Raw genomic sequence first — 24,663 nt, forward strand, 5'->3', positions numbered from 1 at the left:
GTAGCCAGTATATGCTACTGTTATGTTTGTTTGTTTAGAGTATAGTAAAACCATGATTTCTTGCAAAATTAATACATTTAGCCAGTATATGCTACTGTTGTTTGTTTGTTTAGACTATAGTAAAACCATGATTTCTTGCAAAATTAATACGTGTAGCCAGTATATGCTAATGTTGTGTTTGTTTAGACTATAGTAAAACCATGATTTCTTGCAAATTAATATATGTAGCCAGTATATGCTACTGTTGTTTGTTTGTTTAGACTATAGTAAAACCATGATTTCTTGCAAAATTAATACATATAGCCAGTACATGCTACTGTTGTTTCTTTGTTTGTTTAGACTATAGTAAAACCATGATTTCTTGCAAAATAAATACATTTAGCCAGTATATGCTACTGTTGTTTGTTTGTTTAGACTATAGTAAAACCATGATTTCTTGCAAACTTAATACATGTAGCCAGTATATGGTAATGTTATGTTTGTTTGTTTAGACTATAGTAAAACCATGGTTTCTTACAAAATTAATACGTGTAGCCAGTATATGCTAATGTTATGTTTGTTTAGACTATAGTAAACCATGATTTCTTGAAAAATTAATACGTGTAGCCAGTATATGCTACTGTTATTTTTGTTCATTTAGACTATAGTAAAACAATGATTTCTTGCAAAATTAATATGTGTAGCCAGTATATGCTACTGTTATGTTTGTTTGTTTAGACTATAGTAAAACCATGATTTCTTGCAAAATTAATACATGTAGCCAGTATATGCTACTGTTATGTTTGTTTGTTTAGACTATAGTAAAACCATGATTTCCTTTCTAAATTAATACATGTAGCCTGTATATGCTACTGTTGTTTGTTTGTTTAGACTATAGTAAAACCATGATTTCTTGCTAAATTAATACATGTAGCCAGTATATACTACTGTTTTTGTTTAAACTATAGTAAAACCATGGTTTCTTGCAAAATTTATACATGTAGCCAGTATATGCTAATGTTTTGTTTGTTTAGACTATAGTAAAACCATGATTTCTTGCAAAATTAATACATGTAGCCAGTATATGCTACTGTTGTTTGTTTGTTTGTTTAGACTATAGTAAAACCATGATTTCTTGCAAAATTAATACATGTAGCCAGTATATGCTACTGTTGTTTGTTTGTTTGTTTAGACTATAGTAAAACCATGATTTCTTGCAAAATAAATACATTTAGCCAGTATATGCTACTGTTGTTTGTTTGTTTAGACTATAGTAAAACCATGATTTCTTGCTAAATTAATACATGTAGCCAGTATATGCTACTGTATTTGTTTAAACTATAGTAAAACCATGGTTTCTTGCAAAATTTATACATGTAGCCAGTATATGCTAATGTTATGTTTGTTTAAACTATGGTAAAACCATGATTTCTTGCAAAATTAATACGTGTAGCCAGTATATGCTAATGTTATGTTCATTAGACTATAGTAAACCATGATTTCTTGTAAAATTAATATGTGTAGCCAGTATATGCTACTGTTATTTTTGTTTATTTAGACTATAGTAAAACCATGATTTCTTGCAAAATTAATATGTGTAGCCAGTATATGCTACTGTTATGTTTGTTTGTTTAGACTATAGTAAAACCATGATTTCTTGCAAAATTAATACATGTAGCCAGTATATGCTACTGTTATGTTTGTTTGTTTAGACTATAGTAAAACCATGATTTCCTTTCTAAATTAATACATGTAGCCTGTATATGCTACTGTTGTTTGTTTGTTTAGACTATAGTAAAACCATGATTTCTTGCTAAATTAATACATGTAGCCAGTATATGCTACTGTTTTTGTTTAAACTATAGTAAAACCATGGTTTCTTGCAAAATTTATACATGTAGCCAGTATATGCTAATGTTATGTTTGTTTAAACTATGGTAAAACCATGATTTCTTGCAAAATTAATACATGTAGTCATTATATGCTAATGTTGTTTGTTTAGACTATAGCAAAACCATGGTTTCTTACAAAATTAATACGTGTAGCCAGTATATGCTAATGTTATGTTTGTTTAGACTATGGTAAAACCATGATTTCTTGCAAAATTAATACATGTAGCCAGTATATGCTACTGTTGTTTGTTTGTTTAGACTATAGTAAAACCATGGTTTCTCTCTAAATTAATACATGTAGCCAGTATATGCTAATGTTTTGTTTTCTTTTGACTATAGTAAAACCATGATTTCTTGCAAAATTAATACATGTAGCCAGTGTATGCTACTGTTATGTTTGTTTGTTTAGACTATAGTAAAACCATGATTTCTTGCAAAATTAATACATTTAGCCAGTATATGCTACTGTTGTTTGTTTGTTTGTTTGTTTAGACTATAGTAAAACCATGATTTCTTGCAAAATTAATACGTGTAGCCAGTATATGCTAATGTTGTGTTTGTTTAGACTATAGTAAAACCATGATTTCTTGCAAAATTAATACATGTAGCCAGTATATGCTACTGTTATGTTTGTTTAGACTATAGTAAAACCATGGTTTCTTGCTAAATTAATACATGTAGCCAGTATATGCTAATGTTATGTTCGTTTAGACTATGGTAAAACCATGATTTCTTGCAAAAGTAATACACGTAGCCAGTATATGCTACTGTTATGTTTGTTTAGACTATGGTAAAACCATGATTTCTTGCAAAATTAATACATGTAGCCAGTATATGCTACTGTTTTTGTTTAAACTATAGTAAAACCATGGTTTCTTGCAAAATTTATACATGTAGCCAGTATATGCTATGTTATGTTTGTTTAGACTATGGTAAAACCATGATTTCTTGCAAAACCAATACATGTAGCCAGTATATGCTAATGTTATGTTTGTTTAGACTATAGTAAAACCATGATTTCTTACAAAATTAATACATGTAGCCAGTATATGCTACTGTTATGTTTGTTTAGACTATGGTAAAACCATGATTTCTTGCAAAATTAATACATGTAGCCAGTATATGCTACTGTTGTTTGTTTGTTTAGACTATAGTAAAACCATGGTTTCTCTCTAAATTAATACATGTAGCCAGTATATGCTAATGTTTTGTTTTCTTTTGACTATAGTAAAACCATGATTTCTTGCAAAATTAATACATGTAGCCAGTATATGCTACTGTTATGTTTGTTTGTTTAGAGTATAGTAAAACCATGATTTCTTGCAAAATTAATACATTTAGCCAGTATATGCTACTGTTGTTTGTTTGTTTAGACTATAGTAAAACCATGATTTCTTGCAAAATTAATACGTGTAGCCAGTATATGCTAATGTTGTGTTTGTTTAGACTATAGTAAAACCATGATTTCTTGCAAATTAATACATGTAGCCAGTATATGCTACTGTTGTTTGTTTGTTTAGACTATAGTAAAACCATGAATTCTTGCAAAATTAATACATATAGCCAGTACATGCTACTGTTGTTTCTTTGTTTGTTTAGACTATAGTAAAACCATGATTTCTTGCAAAATAAATATATTTAGCCAGTATATGCTACTGTTGTTTGTTTGTTTAGACTATAGTAAAACCATTATTTCTTCCAAAATTAATACGTGTAGCCAGTATATGCTAATGTTATGTTCATTAGACTATAGTAAACCATGATTTCTTGTAAAATTAATATGTGTAGCCAGTATATGCTACTGTTATTTTTGTTTATTTAGACTATAGTAAAACCATGATTTCTTCCAAAATTAATATGTGTAGCCAGTATATGCTACTGTGATGTTTGTTTGTTTAGACTATAGTAAAACCATGATTTCTTGCAAAATTAATACATGTAGCCAGTATATGCTACTGTTATGTTTGTTTGTTTAGACTATAGTAAAACCATGATTTCCTTTCTAAATTAATACATGTAGCCTGTATATGCTACTGTTGTTTGTTTGTTTAGACTATAGTAAAACCATGATTTCTTGCTAAATTAATACATGTAGCCAGTATATGCTACTGTTTTTGTTTAAACTATAGTAAAACCATGGTTTCTTGCAAAATTTATACATGTAGCCAGTATATGCTAATGTTATGTTTGTTTAAACTATGGTAAAACCATGATTTCTTGCAAAATTAATACATGTAGTCATTATATGCTAATGTTGTTTGTTTAGACTATAGTAAAACCATGGTTTCTTACAAAATTAATACGTGTAGCCAGTATATGCTAATGTTATGTTTGTTTAGACTATGGTAAAACCATGATTTCTTGCAAAATTAATACATGTAGCCAGTATATGCTACTGTTGTTTGTTTGTTTAGACTATAGTAAAACCATGGTTTCTCTCTAAATTAATACATGTAGCCAGTATATGCTAATGTTTTGTTTTCTTTTGACTATAGTAAAACCATGATTTCTTGCAAAATTAATACATGTAGCCAGTGTATGCTACTGTTATGTTTGTTTGTTTAGACTATAGTAAAACCATGATTTCTTGCAAAATTAATACATTTAGCCAGTATATGCTACTGTTGTTTGTTTGTTTGTTTGTTTGTTTAGACTATAGTAAAACCATGATTTCTTGCAAAATTAATACGTGTAGCCAGTATATGCTAATGTTATGTTCGTTTAGACTATGGTAAAACCATGATTTCTTGCAAAAATAATACACGTAGCCAGTATATGCTACTGTTATGTTTGTTTAGACTATGGTAAAACCATGATTTCTTGCAAAATTAATACATGTAGCCAGTATATGCTACTGTTTTTGTTTAAACTATAGTAAAACCATGGTTTCTTGCAAAATTTATACATGTAGCCAGTATATGCTATGTTGTTTGTTTAGACTATGGTAAAACCATGATTTCTTGCAAAATCAATACATGTAGCCAGTATATGCTAATGTTATGTTTGTTTAGACTATAGTAAAACCATGATTTCTTACAAAATTAATACGTGTAGCCAGTATATGCTACTGTTATGTTTGTTTAGACTATGGTAAAACCATGATTTCTTGCAAAATTAATACATGTAGCCAGTATATGCTACTGTTTTTGTTTAAACTATAGTAAAACCATGGTTTCTTGCAAAATTTATACATGTAGCCAGTATATGCTAATGTTTTGTTTTCTTTTGACTATAGTAAAACCATGATTTCTTGCAAAATTAATACATGTAGCCAGTATATGCTACTGTTATGTTTGTTTGTTTAGAGTATAGTAAAACCATGATTTCTTGCAAAATTAATACATTTAGCCAGTATATGCTACTGTTGTTTGTTTGTTTAGACTATAGTAAAACCATGATTTCTTGCAAAATTAATACGTGTAGCCAGTATATGCTAATGTTGTGTTTGTTTAGACTATAGTAAAACCATGATTTCTTGCAAATTAATATATGTAGCCAGTATATGCTACTGTTGTTTGTTTGTTTAGACTATAGTAAAACCATGATTTCTTGCAAAATTAATACATATAGCCAGTACATGCTACTGTTGTTTCTTTGTTTGTTTAGACTATAGTAAAACCATGATTTCTTGCAAAATAAATACATTTAGCCAGTATATGCTACTGTTGTTTGTTTGTTTAGACTATAGTAAAACCATGATTTCTTGCAAACTTAATACATGTAGCCAGTATATGGTAATGTTATGTTTGTTTGTTTAGACTATAGTAAAACCATGGTTTCTTACAAAATTAATACGTGTAGCCAGTATATGCTAATGTTATGTTTGTTTAGACTATAGTAAACCATGATTTCTTGAAAAATTAATACGTGTAGCCAGTATATGCTACTGTTATTTTTGTTCATTTAGACTATAGTAAAACAATGATTTCTTGCAAAATTAATATGTGTAGCCAGTATATGCTACTGTTATGTTTGTTTGTTTAGACTATAGTAAAACCATGATTTCTTGCAAAATTAATACATGTAGCCAGTATATGCTACTGTTATGTTTGTTTGTTTAGACTATAGTAAAACCATGATTTCCTTTCTAAATTAATACATGTAGCCTGTATATGCTACTGTTGTTTGTTTGTTTAGACTATAGTAAAACCATGATTTCTTGCTAAATTAATACATGTAGCCAGTATATACTACTGTTTTTGTTTAAACTATAGTAAAACCATGGTTTCTTGCAAAATTTATACATGTAGCCAGTATATGCTAATGTTATGTTTGTTTAGACTATGGTAAAACCATGATTTCCTGCAAAATTAATACATGTAGCCAGTATATGCTACTGTTGTTTGTTTGTTTAGACTATAGTAAAACCATGGTTTCTCTCTAAATCAATACATGTAGCTAGTATATGCTAATGTTTTGTTTGTTTAGACTATGGTAAAACCATGATCTCTTGCAAAATTAATACATGTAGCCAGTATATGCTACTGTTATGTTTGTTTGTTTAGACTATAGTAAAACCATGATTTCTTGCAAAATTAATACATTTAGCCAGTATATGCTACTGTTGTTTGTTTGTTTGTTTAGACTATAGTAAAACCATGATTTCTTGCAAAATTAATACGTGTAGCCAGTATAGGCTAATGTTTTGTTTGTTTAGACTATAGTAAACCATGATTTCTTGCAAACTTAATACATGTAGCCAGTATATGGTAATGTTATGTTTGTTTGTTTAGACTATAGTAAAACCATGGTTTCTTACAAAATTAATACGTGTAGCCAGTATATGCTAATGTTATGTTTGTTTAGACTATAGTAAACCATGATTTCTTGAAAAACTAATACGTGTAGCCAGTATATGCTACTGTTATTTTTGTTCATTTAGACTATAGTAAAACCATGATTTCTTGCAAAATTAATATGTGTAGCCAGTATATGCTAATGTTGTGTTTGTTTAGACTATAGTAAAACCATGATTTCTTGCAAATTAATACATGTAGCCAGTATATGCTACTGTTGTTTGTTTGTTTAGACTATAGTAAAACCATGAATTCTTGCAAAATTAATACATATAGCCAGTACATGCTACTGTTGTTTCTTTGTTTGTTTAGACTATAGTAAAACCATGATTTCTTGCAAAATAAATATATTTAGCCAGTATATGCTACTGTTGTTTGTTTGTTTAGACTATAGTAAAACCATGATTTCTTACAAAATTAATACGTGTAGCCAGTATATGCTAATGTTATGTTCATTAGACTATAGTAAACCATGATTTCTTGTAAAATTAATATGTGTAGCCAGTATATGCTACTGTTATTTTTGTTTATTTAGACTATAGTAAAACCATGATTTCTTCCAAAATTAATATGTGTAGCCAGTATATGCTACTGTGATGTTTGTTTGTTTAGACTATAGTAAAACCATGATTTCTTGCAAAATTAATACATGTAGCCAGTATATGCTACTGTTATGTTTGTTTGTTTAGACTATAGTAAAACCATGATTTCCTTTCTAAATTAATACATGTAGCCTGTATATGCTACTGTTGTTTGTTTGTTTAGACTATAGTAAAACCATGATTTCTTGCTAAATTAATACATGTAGCCAGTATATGCTACTGTTTTTGTTTAAACTATAGTAAAACCATGGTTTCTTGCAAAATTTATACATGTAGCCAGTATATGCTAATGTTATGTTTGTTTAAACTATGGTAAAACCATGATTTCTTGCAAAATTAATACATGTAGTCATTATATGCTAATGTTGTTTGTTTAGACTATAGTAAAACCATGGTTTCTTACAAAATTAATACGTGTAGCCAGTATATGCTAATGTTATGTTTGTTTAGACTATGGTAAAACCATGATTTCTTGCAAAATTAATACATGTAGCCAGTATATGCTACTGTTGTTTGTTTGTTTAGACTATAGTAAAACCATGGTTTCTCTCTAAATTAATACATGTAGCCAGTATATGCTAATGTTTTGTTTTCTTTTGACTATAGTAAAACCATGATTTCTTGCAAAATTAATACATGTAGCCAGTGTATGCTACTGTTATGTTTGTTTGTTTAGACTATAGTAAAACCATGATTTCTTGCAAAATTAATACATTTAGCCAGTATATGCTACTGTTGTTTGTTTGTTTGTTTGTTTAGACTATAGTAAAACCATGATTTCTTGCAAAATTAATACGTGTAGCCAGTATATGCTAATGTTGTGTTTGTTTAGACTATAGTAAAACCATGATTTCTTGCAAAATTAATACACGTAGCCAGTATATGCTACTGTTATGTTTGTTTAGACTATAGTAAAACCATGGTTTCTTGCTAAATTAATACATGTAGCCAGTATATGCTAATGTTATGTTCGTTTAGACTATGGTAAAACCATGATTTCTTGCAAAAATAATACACGTAGCCAGTATATGCTACTGTTATGTTTGTTTAGACTATGGTAAAACCATGATTTCTTGCAAAATTAATACATGTAGCCAGTATATGCTACTGTTTTTGTTTAAACTATAGTAAAACCATGGTTTCTTGCAAAATTTATACATGTAGCCAGTATATGCTATGTTGTTTGTTTAGACTATGGTAAAACCATGATTTCTTGCAAAATCAATACATGTAGCCAGTATATGCTAATGTTATGTTTGTTTAGACTATAGTAAAACCATGATTTCTTACAAAATTAATACGTGTAGCCAGTATATGCTACTGTTATGTTTGTTTAGACTATGGTAAAACCATGATTTCTTGCAAAATTAATACATGTAGCCAGTATATGCTACTGTTTTTGTTTAAACTATAGTAAAACCATGGTTTCTTGCAAAATTTATACATGTAGCCAGTATATGCTAATGTTTTGTTTTCTTTTGACTATAGTAAAACCATGATTTCTTGCAAAATTAATACATGTAGCCAGTATATGCTACTGTTATGTTTGTTTGTTTAGAGTATAGTAAAACCATGATTTCTTGCAAAATTAATACATTTAGCCAGTATATGCTACTGTTGTTTGTTTGTTTAGACTATAGTAAAACCATGATTTCTTGCAAAATTAATACGTGTAGCCAGTATATGCTAATGTTGTGTTTGTTTAGACTATAGTAAAACCATGATTTCTTGCAAATTAATATATGTAGCCAGTATATGCTACTGTTGTTTGTTTGTTTAGACTATAGTAAAACCATGATTTCTTGCAAAATTAATACATATAGCCAGTACATGCTACTGTTGTTTCTTTGTTTGTTTAGACTATAGTAAAACCATGATTTCTTGCAAAATAAATACATTTAGCCAGTATATGCTACTGTTGTTTGTTTGTTTAGACTATAGTAAAACCATGATTTCTTGCAAACTTAATACATGTAGCCAGTATATGGTAATGTTATGTTTGTTTGTTTAGACTATAGTAAAACCATGGTTTCTTACAAAATTAATACGTGTAGCCAGTATATGCTAATGTTATGTTTGTTTAGACTATAGTAAACCATGATTTCTTGAAAAATTAATACGTGTAGCCAGTATATGCTACTGTTATTTTTGTTCATTTAGACTATAGTAAAACAATGATTTCTTGCAAAATTAATATGTGTAGCCAGTATATGCTACTGTTATGTTTGTTTGTTTAGACTATAGTAAAACCATGATTTCTTGCAAAATTAATACATGTAGCCAGTATATGCTACTGTTATGTTTGTTTGTTTAGACTATAGTAAAACCATGATTTCCTTTCTAAATTAATACATGTAGCCTGTATATGCTACTGTTGTTTGTTTGTTTAGACTATAGTAAAACCATGATTTCTTGCTAAATTAATACATGTAGCCAGTATATGCTACTGTTTTTGTTTAAACTATAGTAAAACCATGGTTTCTTGCAAAATTTATACATGTAGCCAGTATATGCTAATGTTATGTTTGTTTAGACTATGGTAAAACCATGATTTCCTGCAAAATTAATACATGTAGCCAGTATATGCTACTGTTGTTTGTTTGTTTAGACTATAGTAAAACCATGGTTTCTCTCTAAATCAATACATGTAGCTAGTATATGCTAATGTTTTGTTTGTTTAGACTATAGTAAAACCATGATCTCTTGCAAAATTAATACATGTAGCCAGTATATGCTACTGTTATGTTTGTTTGTTTAGACTATAGTAAAACCATGATTTCTTGCAAAATTAATACATTTAGCCAGTATATGCTACTGTTGTTTGTTTGTTTGTTTAGACTATAGTAAAACCATGATTTCTTGCAAAATTAATACGTGTAGCCAGTATAGGCTAATGTTTTGTTTGTTTAGACTATAGTAAAACCATGATTTCTTGCAAAATTAATACATGTAGCCAGTATATGCTACTGTTGTTTGTTTGTTTGTTTAGACTATAGTAAAACCATGATTTCTTGCAAAATAAATACATTTAGCCAGTATATGCTACTGTTGTTTGTTTGTTTAGACTATAGTAAAACCATGATTTCTTGCAAACTTAATACATGTAGCCAGTATATGGTAATGTTATGTTTGTTTGTTTAGACTATAGTAAAACCATGGTTTCTTACAAAATTAATACGTGTAGCCAGTATATGCTAATGTTATGTTTGTTTAGACTATAGTAAACCATGATTTCTTGAAAAACTAATACGTGTAGCCAGTATATGCTACTGTTATTTTTGTTCATTTAGACTATAGTAAAACCATGATTTCTTGTAAAATTAATATGTGTAGCCAGTATATGCTACTGTTATTTTTGTTTATTTAGACTATAGTAAAACCATGATTTCTTCCAAAATTAATATGTGTAGCCAGTATATGCTACTGTGATGTTTGTTTGTTTAGACTATAGTAAAACCATGATTTCTTGCAAAATTAATACATGTAGCCAGTATATGCTACTGTTATGTTTGTTTGTTTAGACTATAGTAAAACCATGATTTCCTTTCTAAATTAATACATGTAGCCTGTATATGCTACTGTTGTTTGTTTGTTTAGACTATAGTAAAACCATGATTTCTTGCTAAATTAATACATGTAGCCAGTATATGCTACTGTTTTTGTTTAAACTATAGTAAAACCATGGTTTCTTGCAAAATTTATACATGTAGCCAGTATATGCTAATGTTATGTTTGTTTAAACTATGGTAAAACCATGATTTCTTGCAAAATTAATACATGTAGTCATTATATGCTAATGTTGTTTGTTTAGACTATAGTAAAACCATGGTTTCTTACAAAATTAATACGTGTAGCCAGTATATGCTAATGTTATGTTTGTTTAGACTATGGTAAAACCATGATTTCTTGCAAAATTAATACATGTAGCCAGTATATGCTACTGTTGTTTGTTTGTTTAGACTATAGTAAAACCATGGTTTCTCTCTAAATTAATACATGTAGCCAGTATATGCTAATGTTTTGTTTTCTTTTGACTATAGTAAAACCATGATTTCTTGCAAAATTAATACATGTAGCCAGTGTATGCTACTGTTATGTTTGTTTGTTTAGACTATAGTAAAACCATGATTTCTTGCAAAATTAATACATTTAGCCAGTATATGCTACTGTTGTTTGTTTGTTTGTTTGTTTAGACTATAGTAAAACCATGATTTCTTGCAAAATTAATACGTGTAGCCAGTATATGCTAATGTTGTGTTTGTTTAGACTATAGTAAAACCATGATTTCTTGCAAAATTAATACATGTAGCCAGTATATGCTACTGTTATGTTTGTTTAGACTATAGTAAAACCATGGTTTCTTGCTAAATTAATACATGTAGCCAGTATATGCTAATGTTATGTTCGTTTAGACTATGGTAAAACCATGATTTCTTGCAAAAATAATACACGTAGCCAGTATATGCTACTGTTATGTTTGTTTAGACTATGGTAAAACCATGGTTTCTTGCAAAATTAATACATGTAGCCAGTATATGCTACTGTTTTTGTTTAAACTATAGTAAAACCATGGTTTCTTGCAAAATTTATACATGTAGCCAGTATATGCTATGTTGTTTGTTTAGACTATGGTAAAACCATGATTTCTTGCAAAATCAATACATGTAGCCAGTATATGCTAATGTTATGTTTGTTTAGACTATAGTAAAACCATGATTTCTTACAAAATTAATACGTGTAGCCAGTATATGCTACTGTTATGTTTGTTTAGACTATGGTAAAACCATGATTTCTTGCAAAATTAATACATGTAGCCAGTATATGCTACTGTTTTTGTTTAAACTATAGTAAAACCATGGTTTCTTGCAAAATTTATAGATGTAGCCAGTATATGCTAATGTTTTGTTTTCTTTTGACTATAGTAAAACCATGATTTCTTGCAAAATTAATACATGTAGCCAGTATATGCTACTGTTGTTTGTTTGTTTAGAGTACAGTAAAACCATGATTTCTTGCAAAATTATACATTTAGCCAGTATATGCTACTGTTGTTTCTTTGTTTGTTTAGACTATAGTAAAACCATGATTTCTTGCAAAATTAATACGTGTAGCCAGTATATGCTAATGTTGTGTTTGTTTAGACTATAGTAAAACCATGATTTCTTGCAAATTAATATATGTAGCCAGTATATGCTACTGTTGTTTGTTTGTTTAGACTATAGTAAAACCATGATTTCTTGCAAAATTAATACATATAGCCAGTACATGCTACTGTTGTTTCTTTGTTTGTTTAGACTATAGTAAAACCATGATTTCTTGCAAAATAAATACATTTAGCCAGTATATGCTACTGTTGTTTGTTTGTTTAGACTATAGTAAACCATGATTTCTTGAAAAATTAATACGTGTAGCCAGTATATGCTACTGTTATTTTTGTTCATTTAGACTATAGTAAAACAATGATTTCTTGCAAAATTAATATGTGTAGCCAGTATAAGCTACTGTTATGTTTGTTTGTTTAGACTATAGTAAAACCATGATTTCTTGCAAAATTAATACATGTAGCCAGTATATGCTACTGTTATGTTTGTTTGTTTAGACTATAGTAAAACCATGATTTCCTTTCTAAATTAATACATGTAGCCTGTATATGCTACTGTTGTTTGTTTGTTTAGACTATAGTAAAACCATGATTTCTTGCTAAATTAATACATGTAGCCAGTATATGCTACTGTTTTTGTTTAAACTATAGTAAAACCATGGTTTCTTGCAAAATTTATACATGTAGCCAGTATATGCTAATGTTATGTTTGTTTAGACTATGGTAAAACCATGAATTCTTGCAAAATTAATACATATAGCCAGTACATGCTACTGTTGTTTCTTTGTTTGTTTAGACTATAGTAAAACCATGATTTCTTGCAAAATAAATATATTTAGCCAGTATATGCTACTGTTGTTTGTTTGTTTAGACTATAGTAAAACCATGATTTCTTACAAAATTAATACGTGTAGCCAGTATATGCTAATGTTATGTTCATTAGACTATAGTAAACCATGATTTCTTGTAAAATTAATATGTGTAGCCAGTATATGCTACTGTTATTTTTGTTTATTTAGACTATAGTAAAACCATGATTTCTTCCAAAATTAATATGTGTAGCCAGTATATGCTACTGTGATGTTTGTTTGTTTAGACTATAGTAAAACCATGATTTCTTGCAAAATTAATACATGTAGCCAGTGTATGCTACTGTTATGTTTGTTTGTTTAGACTATAGTAAAACCATGATTTCTTGCAAAATTAATACATTTAGCCAGTATATGCTACTGTTGTTTGTTTGTTTGTTTGTTTAGACTATAGTAAAACCATGATTTCTTGCAAAATTAATACGTGTAGCCAGTATATGCTAATGTTGTGTTTGTTTAGACTATAGTAAAACCATGATTTCTTGCAAAATTAATACATGTAGCCAGTATATGCTACTGTTATGTTTGTTTAGACTATAGTAAAACCATGGTTTCTTGCTAAATTAATACATGTAGCCAGTATATGCTAATGTTATGTTCGTTTAGACTATGGTAAAACCATGATTTCTTGCAAAAATAATACACGTAGCCAGTATATGCTACTGTTATGTTTGTTTAGACTATGGTAAAACCATGGTTTCTTGCAAAATTAATACATGTAGCCAGTATATGCTACTGTTTTTGTTTAAACTATAGTAAAACCATGGTTTCTTGCAAAATTTATACATTTAGCCAGTATATGCTATGTTGTTTGTTTAGACTATGGTAAAACCATGATTTCTTGCAAAATCAATACATGTAGCCAGTATATGCTAATGTTATGTTTGTTTAGACTATAGTAAAACCATGATTTCTTACAAAATTAATACGTGTAGCCAGTATATGCTACTGTTATGTTTGTTTAGACTATGGTAAAACCATGATTTCTTGCAAAATTAATACATGTAGCCAGTATATGCTACTGTTTTTGTTTAAACTATAGTAAAACCATGGTTTCTTGCAAAATTTATAGATGTAGCCAGTATATGCTAATGTTTTGTTTTCTTTTGACTATAGTAAAACCATGATTTCTTGCAAAATTAATACATGTAGCCAGTATATGCTACTGTTGTTTGTTTGTTTAGAGTACAGTAAAACCATGATTTCTTGCAAAATTATACATTTAGCCAGTATATGCTACTGTTGTTTCTTTGTTTGTTTAGACTATAGTAAAACCATGATTTCTTGCAAAATTAATACGTGTAGCCAGTATATGCTAATGTTGTGTTTGTTTAGACTATAGTAAAACCATGATTTCTTGCAAATTAATATATGTAGCCAGTATATGCTACTGTTGTTTGTTTGTTTAGACTATAGTAAAACCATGATTTCTTGCAAAATTAATACATATAGCCAGTACATGCTACTGTTGTTTCTTTGTTTGTTTAGACTATAGTAAAACCATGATTTCTTGCAAAATAAATACATTTAGCCAGTATATGCTACTGTTGTTTGTTTGTTTAGACTATAGTAAACCATGATTTCTTGAAAAATTAATACGTGTAGCCAGTATATGCTACTGTTATTTTTGTTCATTTAGACTATAGTAAAACAATGATTTCTTGCAAAATTAATATGTGTAGCCAGTATAAGCTACTGTTATGTTTGTTTGTTTAGACTATAGTAAAACCATGATTTCTTGCAAAATTAATACATGTAGCCAGTATATGCTACTGTTATGTTTGTTTTTTTAGACTATAGTAAAACCATGATTTCCTTTCTAAATTAATACATGTAGCCTGTATATGCTACTGTTGTTTGTTTGTTTAGACTATAGTAAAACCATGATTTCTTGCTAAATTAATACATGTAGCCAGTATATGCTACTGTTTTTGTTTAAACTATAGTAAAACCATGGTTTCTTGCAAAATTTATACATGTAGCCAGTATATGCTAATGTTATGTTTGTTTAGACTATGGTAAAACCATGAATTCTTGCAAAATTAATACATATAGCCAGTACATGCTACTGTTGTTTCTTTGTTTGTTTAGACTATAGTAAAACCATGATTTCTTGCAAAATAAATATATTTAGCCAGTATATGCTACTGTTGTTTGTTTGTTTAGACTATAGTAAAACCATGATTTCTTACAAAATTAATACGTGTAGCCAGTATATGCTAATGTTATGTTCATTAGACTATAGTAAACCATGATTTCTTGTAAAATTAATATGTGTAGCCAGTATATGCTACTGTTATTTTTGTTTATTTAGACTATAGTAAAACCATGATTTCTTCCAAAATTAATATGTGTAGCCAGTATATGCTACTGTGATGTTTGTTTGTTTAGACTATAGTAAAACCATGATTTCTTGCAAAATTAATACATGTAGCCAGTATATGCTACTGTTATGTTTGTTTGTTTAGACTATAGTAAAACCATGATTTCCTTTCTAAATTAATACATGTAGCCTGTATATGCTACTGTTGTTTGTTTGTTTAGACTATAGTAAAACCATGATTTCTTGCTAAATTAATACATGTAGCCAGTATATGCTACTGTTTTTGTTTAAACTATAGTAAAACCATGGTTTCTTGCAAAATTTATACATGTAGCCAGTATATGCTAATGTTATGTTTGTTTAAACTATGGTAAAACCATGATTTCTTGCAAAATTAATACATGTAGTCATTATATGCTAATGTTGTTTGTTTAGACTATAGTAAAACCATGGTTTCTTACAAAATTAATACGTGTAGCCAGTATATGCTAATGTTATGTTTGTTTAGACTATGGTAAAACCATGATTTCTTGCAAAATTAATACATGTAGCCAGTATATGCTACTGTTGTTTGTTTGTTTAGACTATAGTAAAACCATGGTTTCTCTCTAAATTAATACATGTAGCCAGTATATGCTAATGTTTTGTTTTCTTTTGACTATAGTAAAACCATGATTTCTTGCAAAATTAATACATGTAGCCAGTGTATGCTACTGTTATGTTTGTTTGTTTAGACTATAGTAAAACCATGATTTCTTGCAAAATTAATACATTTAGCCAGTATATGCTACTGTTGTTTGTTTGTTTGTTTGTTTAGACTATAGTAAAACCATGATTTCTTGCAAAATTAATACGTGTAGCCAGTATATGCTAATGTTGTGTTTGTTTAGACTATAGTAAAACCATGATTTCTTGCAAAATTAATACATGTAGCCAGTATATGCTACTGTTATGTTTGTTTAGACTATAGTAAAACCATGGTTTCTTGCTAAATTAATACATGTAGCCAGTATATGCTAATGTTATGTTCGTTTAGACTATGGTAAAACCATGATTTCTTGCAAAAATAATACACGTAGCCAGTATATGCTACTGTTATGTTTGTTTAGACTATGGTAAAACCATGGTTTCTTGCAAAATTAATACATGTAGCCAGTATATGCTACTGTTTTTGTTTAAACTATAGTAAAACCATGGTTTCTTGCAAAATTTATACATGTAGCCAGTATATGCTATGTTGTTTGTTTAGACTATGGTAAAACCATGATTTCTTGCAAAATCAATACATGTAGCCAGTATATGCTAATGTTATGTTTGTTTAGACTATAGTAAAACCATGATTTCTTACAAAATTAATACGTGTAGCCAGTATATGCTACTGTTATGTTTGTTTAGACTATGGTAAAACCATGATTTCTTGCAAAATTAATACATGTAGCCAGTATATGCTACTGTTTTTGTTTAAACTATAGTAAAACCATGGTTTCTTGCAAAATTTATAGATGTAGCCAGTATATGCTAATGTTTTGTTTTCTTTTGACTATAGTAAAACCATGATTTCTTGCAAAATTAATACATGTAGCCAGTATATGCTACTGTTATGTTTGTTTGTTTAGAGTACAGTAAAACCATGATTTCTTGCAAAATTAATACATTTAGCCAGTATATGCTACTGTTGTTTGTTTGTTTAGACTATAGTAAAACCATGATTTCTTGCAAAATTAATACATATAGCCAGTACATGCTACTGTTGTTTCTTTGTTTGTTTAGACTATAGTAAAACCATGATTTCTTGCAAAATAAATACATTTAGCCAGTATATGCTACTGTTGTTTGTTTGTTTAGACTATAGTAAACCATGATTTCTTGAAAAATTAATACGTGTAGCCAGTATATGCTACTGTTATTTTTGTTCATTTAGACTATAGTAAAACAATGATTTCTTGCAAAATTAATATGTGTAGCCAGTATAAGCTACTGTTATGTTTGTTTGTTTAGACTATAGTAAAACCATGATTTCTTGCAAAATTAATACATGTAGCCAGTATATGCTACTGTTATGTTTGTTTTTTTAGACTATAGTAAAACCATGATTTCCTTTCTAAATTAATACATGTAGCCTGTATATGCTACTGTTGTTTGTTTGTTTAGACTATAGTAAAACCATGATTTCTTGCTAAATTAATACATGTAGCCAGTATATGCTACTGTTTTTGTTTAAACTATAGTAAAACCATGGTTTCTTGCAAAATTTATACATGTAGCCAGTATATGCTAATGTTATGTTTGTTTAGACTATGGTAAAACCATGAATTCTTGCAAAATTAATACATATAGCCAGTACATGCTACTGTTGTTTCTTTGTTTGTTTAGACTATAGTAAAACCATGATTTCTTGCAAAATAAATATATTTAGCCAGTATATGCTACTGTTGTTTGTTTGTTTAGACTATAGTAAAACCATGATTTCTTACAAAATTAATACGTGTAGCCAGTATATGCTAATGTTATGTTCATTAGACTATAGTAAACCATGATTTCTTGTAAAATTAATATGTGTAGCCAGTATATGCTACTGTTATTTTTGTTTATTTAGACTATAGTAAAACCATGATTTCTTCCAAAATTAATATGTGTAGCCAGTATATGCTACTGTGATGTTTGTTTGTTTAGACTATAGTAAAACCATGATTTCTTGCAAAATTAATACATGTAGCCAGTATATGCTACTGTTATGTTTGTTTGTTTAGACTATAGTAAAACCATGATTTCCTTTCTAAATTAATACATGTAGCCTGTATATGCTACTGTTGTTTGTTTGTTTAGACTATAGTAAAACCATGATTTCTTGCTAAATTAATACATGTAGCCAGTATATGCTACTGTTTTTGTTTAAACTATAGTAAAACCATGGTTTCTTGCAAAATTTATACATGTAGCCAGTATATGCTAATGTTATGTTTGTTTAAACTATGGTAAAACCATGATTTCTTGCAAAATTAATACATGTAGTCATTATATGCTAATGTTGTTTGTTTAGACTATAGTAAAACCATGGTTTCTTACAAAATTAATACGTGTAGCCAGTATATGCTAATGTTATGTTTGTTTAGACTATGGTAAAACCATGATTTCTTGCAAAATTAATACATGTAGCCAGTATATGCTACTGTTGTTTGTTTGTTTAGACTATAGTAAAACCATGGTTTCTCTCTAAATTAATACATGTAGCCAGTATATGCTAATGTTTTGTTTTCTTTTGACTATAGTAAAACCATGATTTCTTGCAAAATTAATACATGTAGCCAGTGTATGCTACTGTTATGTTTGTTTGTTTAGACTATAGTAAAACCATGATTTCTTGCAAAATTAATACATTTAGCCAGTATATGCTACTGTTGTTTGTTTGTTTGTTTGTTTAGACTATAGTAAAACCATGATTTCTTGCAAAATTAATACGTGTAGCCAGTATATGCTAATGTTGTGTTTGTTTAGACTATAGTAAAACCATGATTTCTTGCAAAATTAATACATGTAGCCAGTATATGCTACTGTTATGTTTGTTTAGACTATAGTAAAACCATGGTTTCTTGCTAAATTAATACATGTAGCCAGTATATGCTAATGTTATGTTCGTTTAGACTATGGTAAAACCATGATTTCTTGCAAAAATAATACACGTAGCCAGTATATGCTACTGTTATGTTTGTTTAGACTATGGTAAAACCATGGTTTCTTGCAAAATTAATACATGTAGCCAGTATATGCTACTGTTTTTGTTTAAACTATAGTAAAACCATGGTTTCTTGCAAAATTTATACATGTAGCCAGTATATGCTATGTTGTTTGTTTAGACTATGGTAAAACCATGATTTCTTGCAAAATCAATACATGTAGCCAGTATATGCTAATGTTATGTTTGTTTAGACTATAGTAAAACCATGATTTCTTACAAAATTAATACGTGTAGCCAGTATATGCTACTGTTATGTTTGTTTAGACTATGGTAAAACCATGATTTCTTGCAAAATTAATACATGTAGCCAGTATATGCTACTGTTTTTGTTTAAACTATAGTAAAACCATGGTTTCTTGCAAAATTTATAGATGTAGCCAGTATATGCTAATGTTTTGTTTTCTTTTGACTATAGTAAAACCATGATTTCTTGCAAAATTAATACATGTAGCCAGTATATGCTACTGTTATGTTTGTTTGTTTAGAGTACAGTAAAACCATGATTTCTTGCAAAATTAATACATTTAGCCAGTATATGCTACTGTTGTTTGTTTGTTTAGACTATAGTAAAACCATGATTTCTTGCAAAATTAATACGTGTAGCCAGTATATGCTAATGTTGTGTTTGTTTAGACTATAGTAAAACCATGATTTCTTGCAAATTAATATATGTAGCCAGTATATGCTACTGTTGTTTGTTTGTTTAGACTATAGTAAAACCATGATTTCTTGCAAAATTAATACATATAGCCAGTACATGCTACTGTTGTTTCTTTGTTTGTTTAGACTATAGTAAAACCATGATTTCTTGCAAAATAAATACATTTAGCCAGTATATGCTACTGTTTTTGTTTAAACTATAGTAAAACCATGGTTTCTTGCAAAATTTATACATGTAGCCAGTATATGCTAATGTTATGTTTGTTTAGACTATGGTAAAACTGTAGAGCCGAAGGAACGGAGAAGACCGTAGGTTCACACTTTAGCCGTGTAGGCAACTTTCTTTAATCCACGGTAAATCAGAGAGACAACCAAACCACAGCTCGACTGAGCGGAGGTGGCAAGAATCCCCAGAAAACTGGCTGGACAACCATAACTTAACCCTGCGTTAACCTGCCAGGGCAACCATGACTTAACCCTTAGTTCCTGGGTTGAATTCTGTCCCCAATACGTGTCCACCACATGAGCCCCCCCAGAATTCGCCCTAGTAATCGAAGTCAGGCAGGCGCGGGGGGACGACAGGCCGTCCGCGGCGGCTCCGGATAACAGGGGCCGGAGTGTCTCCGGGAGGCATTGACGCGGGCCTGTGGAGGTCGGCCTGAGGAGCAGAAGAGGCAGCCCGGGCCTCCACGGGGGGAGGAGGCGGAGCCGGGGGACGACCGCGACGAGGAGGTTGGGCTAACTCCAACGGCTGCGTCAAGTCCAGGCGTGCGGGTTTAACTCGGTCCACTGAAACATGCTCGGCCGTTCCCCCAAAATCCACCACCAGGTGCTTAGTTCCCCGTTCCAGGACGCGGAAGGGGCCGTCATAAGGGGGTTGCAGAGGGGGGCGGTGTGCGTCGTGACGGATGAACACGTAGTCCGCTGACTGCAGATCTGGGGGCACCTGGGACACCGGCGCGCCGTGTTGGGCGGTAGGGACGGGTGTGAAAGCTCTGACCCCGTCCAGCAAGGAGGCTCGTTGGTCCACAGCTGACCAGGGACACGTTGCATTGGGCATGAAATCGCCTGGGACTCGCAGCAGCGTGCCGTACACCAGCTCCGCAGAGGAGGCTTGTAGGTCTTCCTTCGGGGCGGTCCGCAGGCCCAGCATGACCCATGGGAGCTTGTCGACCCAGTTGCAGTCCTTGAGAGTAGCCCGAAGCGCAGCCTTCATGGACCGGTGGAAGCGCTCACATAGGCCGTTCGCCTGAGGGTGGTAGGCGGTAGTGCGATGAAGCTTGACGCCCAGAGCCTCACCCACAGCATTCCATAGCTCTGAGGTAAACTGTGGCCCGCGGTCAGATGAAAGGTCGGAAGGCGTACCGAAACGTGAGACCCACGACCCAATAAAAGCCCGGGCCACATCAGCAGACGTCGTGGATGCCAGGGGAACAGCTTCAGGCCAGCGCGTAGTCCTGTCCACCACAGTGAAGAGGTAGGTGAACCCCTGGGAGGGGGGTAGGGGACCAACCAGGTCGACGTGGACATGGTCAAATCGTCTCTCCGGCACTGCGAAGCGTTCCAGGGGCGCCTTAATGTGGCGGTGTATCTTAGCCCGCTGACAGGCAACACACGAGTCGGCCCACGCTTTCACGTCTCTCTTAAGTCCCTCCCACACAAACTTAGCAGAGGTCAGGCGCACGGATGGCTTACCGCCTGGATGAGAGAGGCCGTGCACAGCTTCAAATACGGGGCGTCTCCAGCTGTGCGGGACGATGGGCCTGGGCTGTCCTGTGGAGACGTCACACAGGAGGGTGACACCTGTGTCGCTGAAAGGAACGTCCTGCAGGCGGAGCCCCGTGTCGGAGGCCCGGAGACGGAGGATGCTCGGGTCCGTGGCCTGGTCAGCGGCCATCTGTGCATAGTCAAGGCCTAGGTGGACCGCTCCAATCACTGCCCTAGAGAGGCAGTCAGCTACCTGGTTAGACTTACCAGCGACGTGCTGGATGTCGGTAGTGAATTCCGAAATGTAGGAGAGTTGTCGCTGCTGGCGAGCGGACCATGGCTCGGCCATCTTGGACATGGCAAACGTGAGGGGCTTGTGGTCCACGTACGCAGTAAACTCGCGGCCCTCTAGCAGGAAACGGAAATGCCGGACGGCGAGCCAGAGACCGAGGAGTTCCCTGTCAAAAGTACTATACTTGCGCTCTCGGGGTGTAAGCTGGCGACTGAAAAAGGCCAAAGGCTGCCAAGCCCCCCCCACCCACTGTTCGTGAACCGCACCAACAGCATAGTCCGATGCATCCGTGGTTATGGAAATAGGCACTGTAGGTGAAGGATGCGCTAGCAGGGTAGCCTGGGAGAGCGCAGCTTTAGTCTCGGTGAACGCACGGTCCCGCTCTGCTGTCCAGTCGACCGCCTGGTTGGGGGACATGCCTTTCAGCGCCTCGTACAGTGGCCGGATGATAAAGGCGGCTCGGGGAATGAAGCGGTGGTAGAATGTCACCATCCCGATGAACTCCCTGAGCGCACGAGCTGTTTGGGGGCGCGGAAAGGCCGCCACCGCTTCCACCTTTGAGGGCAGGGGGACTGCCCCGTCCCCAGTGATGCGGTGCCCGAGGAAATCAATGGCTGTCAGCCCGAACCGGCACTTCGCCGGGTTGACGATCAGCCCATGCTGGCTGAGGCGTGTGAAGAGGGCATGAAGATGGGACAGGTGTTCTTCCTCGGAGGCGCTGGCGATGAGTATGTCGTCCAAATAGACAAAGATGAAAGGAAGGCCACGGAGCACTGAATCCATCAGCCGCTGAAAGGACTGGGCCGCGTTTTTGAGTCCAAATGGCATTCGTAGGAATTCAAATAGGCCAAATGGGGTAGTCACCGCTGTCTTGGGGATGTCTGAGGGGTGCACGGGAACTTGATGATAACCACGGACCAGGTCGACTTTTGAGAAGACGCATTTGCCAGACAGGTTTGCAGAAAAGTCCTGGATATGCGGGACAGGATAGCGGTCGGGCGTGGTGGCGTCATTTAGTCGGCGGTAGTCCCCGCATGGGCGCCAACCTCCATCAGGCTTAGCGACGATGTGGAGTGGGGACGCCCACGGGCTGTCAGAGCGGCGGATGATCCCCATGCGTTCCAGGTGCTCAAACTCAGACTTGGCAATGGCGAGTTTGGCGGGGTCGAGACGCCTGGCTCTGGCGTAGACCGGGGGCCCCTTCGTAGCAATGTGATGCTCCACCCCATGCTTAGCGGTAGGTGCAGAGAAGGTAGGCTGGGTGAGGTCAGGGAACTCAGCGAGGAGGCGGTTGAACTTGTCTGCCTCTGAGAGAGAGTTGGCTAGACCTGCATAGGCCGCTTCCCTCCGCGTACATGCGAAGGAGGAGAAGGTTAAGGCATCGACCAGACGGCTGTTCTGAATGTCCACTAGCAAACCGTAAGCGCACAAAAAATCAGCTCCGAGGAGGGGAAGCGTTACATTGGCCATGACGAACTCCCACGTGAAACGTTGTCCACCAAAACACAGTTCTACAGACCGCACGCCGTAGGTGTGGATAGGGCTGCCGTCAGCCGTCGCCAACTGGGGGCCCCGCTCCCCGCCCATGATGTCGACGTCAGTAGCAGGGAGCACGCTTCTCTGTGCGCCCGTGTCACAAAGAAATCGCCGACCGGAGATGGTGTCGAGGATGAAGAGTAGCCTGCTCGTATCGCCAACACTCATGGCCACTACTGAGTGTTGGCCCTCTCGTTTCCCGTCGGCCTGTAGTTGCAGGGGGAACGGCACCGTTTAGCTTTCGCACCAAATCGAGCGTGGTACATACAGAGTCCAGAGGGCTTGTAGCGGTCTGACGCTGTGGCGCCACCGTCGGGCCACGCCCGCGATGTCGGCGGGGGGCCAGTGAAGGTAGGAGCCAGCACCCCGGCATGGGAGGAACGTTGTGTAGCGACGAAGAATCGGTCAGCCTCCTTTGCCAGCTCACGGGGATCAGTGATGGTGGAGTTAGCGAGCGCAGTCTGGACGTGGGGCGGCATGTTGCGCAGAAACAGCTCCATAAACAGGAAACATGGCTTTTCTTGACCCAGTAGGTTTAACATCCTGCTCATTAGCTCCGATGGTTTGCCATCTCCCAAGCCCTGAATTGCGAAGAGGCGACGTGCTCTCTCCGTTGTTGACAGTTCAAAAGTTTCAAGGAGGATATGTTTAAGTGCGGCGTATTTACCATCGGCCGGTGGGTTGGTTATGAAACCGCTTATCCTGGAAGCCGTAGCGCACCCCAGCGCTGCCACTACGTAGTAGTACCTGGTCTCGTCTGCTGTTATGTCTCTGAGCGCGAACTGTGCCTCAGCCTGCGCGAACCATGTAGCCGCGGAAGACTCCCAAAACTCCGGCAGTTTCATTGCAACGGCGTTCGTAGCCATAATGTGTGTGGTTTCAGAAAACTTATCCGAAAACCGACGTCGGGGTCACCAGTGTAGAGCCGAAGGAACGGAGAAGACCGTAGGTTCACACTTTAGCCGTGTAGGCAACTTTCTTTAATCCACGGTAAATCAGAGAGACAACCAAACCACAGCTCGACTGAGCGGAGGTGGCAAGAATCCCCAGAAAACTGGCTGGACAACCATAACTTAACCCTGCGTTAACCTGCCAGGGCAACCATGACTTAACCCTTAGTTCCTGGGTTGAATTCTGTCCCCAATACGTGTCCACCACAAAACCATGATT

This window comes from Lampris incognitus, chromosome 2 (genome assembly GCF_029633865.1).
Source record: "Lampris incognitus isolate fLamInc1 chromosome 2, fLamInc1.hap2, whole genome shotgun sequence".
In the NCBI taxonomy this organism is placed as follows: Eukaryota; Metazoa; Chordata; class Actinopteri; order Lampriformes; family Lampridae; genus Lampris; species Lampris incognitus.